Here is an 8,266-nt window from a genome sequence, read left to right as displayed (position 1 = left end):
CTGTGGTTGATATATTTAGTGAAGCTCAAATACTCCAGCTTCCAAATTATCTTTTTTCAACAATCTCTAAATAATTTGACTGAATAAAATTTCCTCTCCCCATCTTTTGAGAATGTACCAGAGTAGAACTCAATTATACTAATCTGTCCTTAGACCATTGGTTCTATGCCAAAGTCAATGTTCACAGAGAAATGTAAGGTTGTCTCCTTCTTTTCTCCACCATGGGCATGCAGAGCACTTGAAGGTGACGTCAAGGGTAAAGAAATCAACTTAAGCAGGAGGCTATCTGGATTGCAGCCAATCATTGCACAAGACAAAGGTGGGACTATGTATCTATGTTTTCCCTTTTGAGTTCTGGAATTTTTGCTGCTCTCCTTCAAGGAGAGATGGCGAGGTGAAGACAAAGTGAGAACATGTGGATATAAAACTAAATAAGCAACTACTTTTATTAAACTTAACAATCAGCCTGGAAAGCAATTGGTTAGCAGTTTCTAGAACTTTTCTCAAGATTTAACCCAGTGTAAAGCAGAATTTTCTACCTTTGGCCTTCAAAAGATCAAGCAGATCTGCAAGTTATAGCTTTTTAAAAAGATTTTATTTATTTATTTTTGGAGGGAAAGGGAAGAAGGGAGGGAGAGAAACATCAATGTATGGTTGCCTCTCGTGAGTCCCCTGCTGGGAACTGTCCTGCAACCCAGGCATGTGCCCTGACTGGGAATCAAACTGCGATCGTGTGGTTCACAGGCCCGCACTCAATCTACTTAGCTACACCAGCTAGGGTAAGTTATAGCTTTTAAAATAAAATGCATGCGGGTAAAGGGCAGAAAACTGTTGTTCAATTTAACTGAACAACAATTTAATTTTTTTAATTAAAAAAACCTCAACCTCTTTTAAGGTCAGGCAAAAAAAATTCAGAATCACAGCAACATAATAATAATAACAATGCCCAGCATCCAATCAAAATACTATACATGCAAAGAGGCAGAAAATGTAATCTATAAATAAATGGAAAATCAATTAATTGAAAAATAGACCCCAAAATTTAACTGATAAGGGCTTCAAATAGCTATTATAAATATCAAGAATTTAAAGAAAACCTAGTTACAACTTGGGAAAAAATTGAAAATACTTTCTAAAATGAAATTTCAAGAGCTACGATATGTAATACATGAAATATGTAATCCAATATGTAAAACATGAAAGTTTCACTGGGTAGAATTCATTGAAGATTAGATCCTACACAAGAAACTGTTAATCACCCTGGCTGGTGTAGCTCAGTGGATTGAGCACGGGCCTGTGAAACAAACAGTTGCTAGTTCGATTCCCAGCCAGGGCACATGCCTGGGTTGCAGGCCAGGTCCCCAGTATGAGACACATGAGAGGCAACCACACATTGATGTCTCTCTCCCTTTCTTTCTCCTTCTCTTCCCCTCTCTCTAAAAAAAAAAACAAAAAAACATTAATGAACTTGAAAATATAATGGAAATTATGCAAACCAATGAATAGAGAAAAACAAATAAAAAAAGCTACATTGTCCCAGTGGAGTAATGCAACAGTCTACCATGTATGTACTTGAAGTCTAGGAGAGGTAGGGGAGGAAAGAAAAATGTGTGGAAAAATAATGGCCCAAATCATTCAAACCTGATGTTAACCACTAGCCCACAGACACAATAAGGACAGCAACCCCAAGCAGCATAAACACAATTACAGTGACACCAGAGCACATTTTAAACAAGTTAGTGTGAAGTCAGTAAAACACAGGGCCACATTACCTACAGAAGACACTTTGATTATGAATTTTTCAGCCTCCGGGACTGTTCGAATGAAATGTCCCTTTGTTTAATCCACAATCTATGGCATTGCGTTGTAGCAGTCTGAGCTCACTAAGACACTACACCACAGGGACAGGTTTACTGAGGGGACTGAGTCTATGATGAACACGGAACCCCTACATAAGCCCTAGAGTGACAACTTCTAGACTTGCCTCACTTCAAACAGAAGTACACTTTTGTCATCTTAAGTCATTCTTTTATGAGTCACGGCTACAGCTGAAACATATCTCATACTCTACAATTATCTACAACTTTAGGACCCTCTTCTACAGACTAATAAGGCAAACATATACCTGAAATGATAACTCTAAAAATATTTTTTCATTTTTATTCAATTTGGTGACTCCTCATTGAACATTTTATAAGACACAGTGGAGTCTTACGTTCACAGGAAATAGATCAGTAAGATCTCACTACAGTGTAATTTAAAAAACACAGTGTTCCCTTTGCCTGTTATTGTAAGAGCAGCTCAAACAAAGAACTATTATGAAATAGGGAAAGAGTGTTAGTGGGAAGAAGTTGAAATTGAGAGCACCTTGAATGGCTTTTTTTTTTTAGGAAAGAAAATATTTGAATGATGTCTTGAGCAAAATTGGAGCTTTGACAGATAGATTTTATTGAAGAGGAGAGGAAATCATTTCCAACAGAGGAAGCAGCATTGACAGCCACCACACAAGGTGAGAAATTGGGGACATACTGGATGCCCAAGCACCCATGAGCGAAGATTAGTCTAGAAATGCAGGGTTAAATGCAAGGCTTTGAATATTGGTTACAGTCTTTTATTCCTCATGCAATGAGGAATCTTCATCTTTATAACTTACCTCCTTCCATTTGAATTTTTGGTATACTTTTTAGTTACTATGGTATTCTGGAGCCTTTTTTTAATTTTGTTGATTTATTTGTTTATTTTGTCAGATCATTCTGAGCACAGCAAAGACCAATCACAGAAGAGCAGCAACGTACCCTATTGCAGTGCTTCTCACAGTATGGCTCCCAGACCGACAGCATCAGCAACACCGGGAAACTTGTTCAAAAGTCAAACACAGAGGACCCTGTCCGGACCCAAAACATTAGGTGGTGCCCAGTCATCTGTGTGTTAAAAAGCCCTGCAGGTGATTCAGATGCACATCCAAGTGTGAGAACTACTGGCTGGGTGATTAAGAGGTCAGATCTGGGGTAAGAGAACCAGAGTTCAAATACCAATTTCACCACTTACACTCCATGTGTGACCTTCACAAAAGTTCATTAACATTTTGGTTCCAATGTTCTCATTTTATAAGGAGCATGACAGAGGTGTGAGGGTTACATAAGATATGACATACGCATTACTCAGAGACAGTAAGATCTCTGTAAATATAAGCTATTATTAATTACAAAATAGGCAGTTACTTGCCAGAAATTTGTCCCTGTATTTTCATGAATAATGTAATATAAGGCAAAACAAGCCAAATAATTCAAACTTAGTGCATATATACAACCTAAAAGAAAAAATTGTTTTGGTGCCCACAAATGCCCATTGAGAACTTCTCAGATCAGCCTTTCCCTTTCATTTTCTGTGAAGCATTGATCACATGCTTTAAATATCATTAGCAAGGCCACACCTGCACTCCTTGTAAGTGGGCATAACATTATATTTTAGTCAAAAACCTGTTCAGAACAAATATTTAAAAAAGACATTCTCACACTCCCATTTCCACCACACAAACACACAGAGTAAGTAGGAGGTAAAGGGCAATTTTTTTAATAATCAAAGGACTCTCAATCAAGAGAACTGTGTGTTAGTTGGAGAGAAACCTCATTAGTGGGGCTTCTGGATTTTACATTCTTTTCTCTCTTTTGGTAAAGATGTATTTTTATTGTGGAGCTGAACAACTTGCATAGAAGAATACACTGGAAACATCATTCCTGAGCATCTTTCACAGAATTAGGCAAATTGAAATAGCATTCGGAAATATTTTTGTAACAGGTGTCAGACATTACGATGAGAAAACAATTACTATGGATTAATACATGAAAAACATGTATTAATAACCTAGTTATATTATTTTGGTGAGACCAGATACCCAGTTCCTATGGCCTGACACCATACGGTGTGTTTCCTGCATGCAGTAGAGTCCAGTGCAGGGATCCCTGGTCAGTGGTGAAGGAGGGAAAGGGTAGAATGGATGTGATCTAAGCAGGAGTCAAGATCCCAAACTGATGGAGCCTCTGCCACCTTCCAGGTGCCTTGAAGGCTTTTATGGACATTCTTAGTGTTAATACACAGCCAACAGAGTGAACAACAGAGAAAGAAAGTGGACAAACTCACTCCCTAACCACTGCAGCCAGAAGTGACACGCAGCATCTCAGTTCAACCTGTAGGAACAGGTTGAGCAGTCTACCAGTTCAAGAGAGATGTGAGATATAGTCTCTGAGTGGTTACCAGGCCAGTCCACACATGGTCTACTTTCCAAGTTATCAGAGACACCAATTTTACCAAATATCTCCACAGCTTAGCAAGCCCTCCTGCCTTCCAGCCTGCTATACTTGTGGTGGTGTTTTTGTTGTCTAACTTAAAGTTATGCCACATGCTTTGGGTTTTGTTATAGAAGCACCCCATTAAAGGTGCCAAATTAACACTCACTCTTGGCTCCAATAAATCCCTCAAATTCCAATGAATATATGCAAATCTTGCTCACACCACACTCCAGTGCCAGTGGGTAGTCTTGGTTGGCTTTGACCAAGACAGGAGAAAGGATCTACGGTGCACGTTGTGTTAAAGGAACCCAGGTCAACAGGGGCTGTCACCTTCTAGGCGCCTTTGAAGGCTTCCAGGGACACCTCCATCACTGGCATCTACCTGGTACAGGAGGAGAGAGCTCTTAGAGAGGGACACTGCCAAGCAATTGCTCTACACTGTGGAAGCCATGGCCAAAATCTTCACTAGGTAGACGTCTCTGCCGTAACAACAAAATTGTTTTATATGCACTCTGTTTTTAAAAATTTAATCTCAAACTTATAAAGAGATAGAGGTAAATAGTGGGGTAGGTATGTAATGGGCCTACATGCTAGTGAGAGGTATATCTTGAACTTTCTCTGTGGTGAAAAAAATGCTGTCTATCAACAATAATCATTCAAATGACATTATTCTAACGATGTGTTTTTGTTGAGAAGTTTTAACATTTATGAACATAGGACTGTGGCATAAAAACTTAACAGGATTTGTGTAATCCTTTACTATATAGGTGAGGAAACTGAAGCCCCAGAGAAATGAGGTAACAAGCCAAAAATATAACATTCCACAATGAAAAAGATTTACTTTCCTTTCCTTTACTTTCTTTACAGTGGTCACTTGAGGTATCAGAGAAAGAAACTAGATCTCATGCTTCAGATTTAGAGATGATCATAGAAGGAGCCAAAAAAAAAGGAGGGAAAGTCAGAAAAAAGAAGTCTTACAAGCAGGTAATAGCAGACTGGCTTTTACACCTTGTGCGAGGAGCCAGTGTCAGGGCCCACAGCTCAGGGGAGTAGCTGGCTCCGCATAGCGTGTCTCAATAATCCAAGGCCTTACTGTGGAAAAATACCTTATGCCCTGAGGTCCAAAGCACTGACTTCTAATAAAATCTGCCTAAACTTTTCTCTGTATCTTTTAAGGTTTCCACATCTTCATTATCTAATCAGGAGGATCCTATAAACCCCACCCCCAGGAAGTGACTGTTCATTGTTGCAGACCTCTGACCTCTCAGGTCCCATGGCCTGAGGTAGCAGATGCCTCTAAAATACATCACGAATTATAACTACGGGAAGTCAGTAAAACCCAATTTCGAGCCCCCCCACACTGCCAAATACTACCACTTTAATGGGCGTTTTGCCTCAAGGAGGGAAAATATATATATGCAATTTAGTAGACCTTTATTTGCTATTTTAATGATAATATTTTTATTTCAAAAATTATGCACTGTTGTGAATCCTAAAAATTTCATATCGTTTGGCAAAGAAAATTATTTCAGACTTATTCTATTTCACAATATATATGTTTTATAAATATACTTTAGGCACTTCTAACTTTTGTGATAGGGAGTTGTTACAAGTACTGAGTTAAGTGCAGCTGAAGGTAAAGATTAAAATTTTTCAACGTGGAAGTGCTTTGGGAACTATATTTCTAGAAGGTAGTAGAAGTGGAGGTTTTCGGTTGGAACCCACACGAGAAGGATATATTCTCTACTGTAAGATCTTAAACTTTCTTTCTCCTTTTATAACCAAAACGTAGGTTCAGCTGCCCACTACTATAAAAACCAATACCCGAGAGGCAGGTGCTGAAAGGAAAGCGACTTATTTTCATGTGCCTGCCACCTGGAAGGTGGGGGACTCTCATCTCAAAGCCCATCTCTACCTCTCAGTGCAGGCAGAGGTTTGTATAAGGAGGGAGAAGGGAAGCAGAGCAAACAGATCAAGGAAGGGGTTGAAGAGTTTTCTATGGCCAATGAGCACAGTCCACTCTGACAAGACAAGCGATGGTCCAGTGTGCAGCATCCTGGTTTAGTCATCTTGGATTCGTGTCAACACAGCTTCAGTAACCTGGATCCACGGTTGAAGGTCAGCAAATCTGGAGTTAGAGTGCCTGAAGGTCAGAGTCTGTATCTTTTGAAGTTAGTTCTTAGGATTTGTATACAAACGTGCTGTTTGTCTACAAGCTACATACTAGTCAGAGCTGGCACTTACAGAAACAATATCCAAAGAATGGTGGGGTGGGTTACAATTTTCCACGGTTACACCTTTTTTAAAGCAAGTAGCACCTTACAGACATAGAATATGAAATCAGTGAAAAAAAAAAACAATAGCCAAAACTACTCTCCAATCCAAAGTCAGCCTCCATAGTAGGGAACGTGAGGCAGACGTTTAGCAGATCTTACTGAAGAAAAGCAAAGACATCAAAAAAGCATTTAAAAATGTGCTTGAAGTGAAACTTGGGCAGTCATGTTACACTATTTTATTTTGTAAAATCTCTCTTATTTCTTCATCCTGTTTTCCTAGTCATTACTTTTCACCATTTGAAATTGATTTCTGTTTGCTGCTGTTCACTAGTTTACTGTATTTCTGCCACCAGCAAAATATCAGCCCCTTGAGAGACGAGACCGTGTCAGTTTTGCTCACTGGTTGATCCCTGGTATCTAGAATAGTGCCTTGAACGTGGTGGAAGCTCAGTTATAGTAAGTGGAAGGAATGAATGAATCTTCAGAGCAGACCGATTTGTTACATGGGGAAGATCATCTGAACTCAGGCAGTCCCAGTACCACAGGAGTCTGGAGGCCTCTATAAAACTACACTACTCTTAACTGACCTGCTGATTCTCTTCTTCCTGAGTAGAGGAAGCATATTTTTAAACCAAGTCCATGACAAAGAACAAACTTATGACATATCATTAACATGTAAATTAGCATTTGTTTTATTATTCCTAAGTAAGCTCAAGTTGATGGTCTAGGAAAATGAACATTTCTTTTAATATGTTATACTTTTAAGCAATCACAATTAATTCTAAAATTATTTTCATAATATCTTGAATATTGTCCTAGATTTCATCGTAGTTAGACACCTAGATTTAGGGGCCTAGACAGACGGTGGGTCAGCGGGGGACCTGTGCTGCCCTGAAGGACATAAGTAGAAGGAATTAGAACTCAGTAATCTTGGTCACAGGCTTCGAGGTCAGATAGCCTTGGGTTCTAACTTTGCAATATGGTCCAGACCATTGTATGAATTTGCTAAGTATTCTCAATTGAATTATATAACATCTTTGAGTCTCAGTTTCATCATCAGAAAGATGAGTAATAGAATCTCATCAGATTTTTTAGTACATTTCACATAATGTAAAGTGTTTACTTGAGTGCCTGACACATAATCAGGGTTCAGTAATGGGTAGCCATTATCATTAAGCCCTCTGCCAAGAATTGCAAAGACAAACAAACAAAAAGACACTTGACATCATTAACATGCAAATGGAAAAACTGTGAAACATGTTATATCAAGTTATTGGAACGAAGTATTATTTTGGATATTCCCATCTGACATTTCAGGGCATTCAGAGGAAGGGTTCTGCACTTAATCTTTATAGATTAAAATCTTCACTCTAACACTTTCTTAGCTCAGTGGTATAAAATCTCCGAAGGTCAGCCTCCTGAATCACACTAATTTAGCTGCCACTTTGCCACATAAGAAAGCTTTATAAAAGTTCGTATCATTTCTCCTTTCTAGACGTGTTGACAGCTTAAATCAGAACAGAAAAAAATGATGGGTCCTAACAGGTATTAAAGCAAGGCAAATGTTAAATGCAACACACAGAATATCTAATTAAGATTAGCAAAAAAGCTCAAAGCTTCTCCATTGTCATAGACCTCCACATCTTAAGTGGCACCCCAGACACACACACACACACACACACACACACACACACACACACA

This window comes from Sturnira hondurensis, unplaced genomic scaffold (genome assembly GCF_014824575.4).
Source record: "Sturnira hondurensis isolate 20B ecotype Veracruz unplaced genomic scaffold, ASM1482457v3 Scaffold0005279, whole genome shotgun sequence".
Lineage (NCBI taxonomy): Eukaryota > Metazoa > Chordata > Mammalia > Chiroptera > Phyllostomidae > Sturnira > Sturnira hondurensis.
This window is presented reverse-complemented; position numbering follows the sequence as displayed.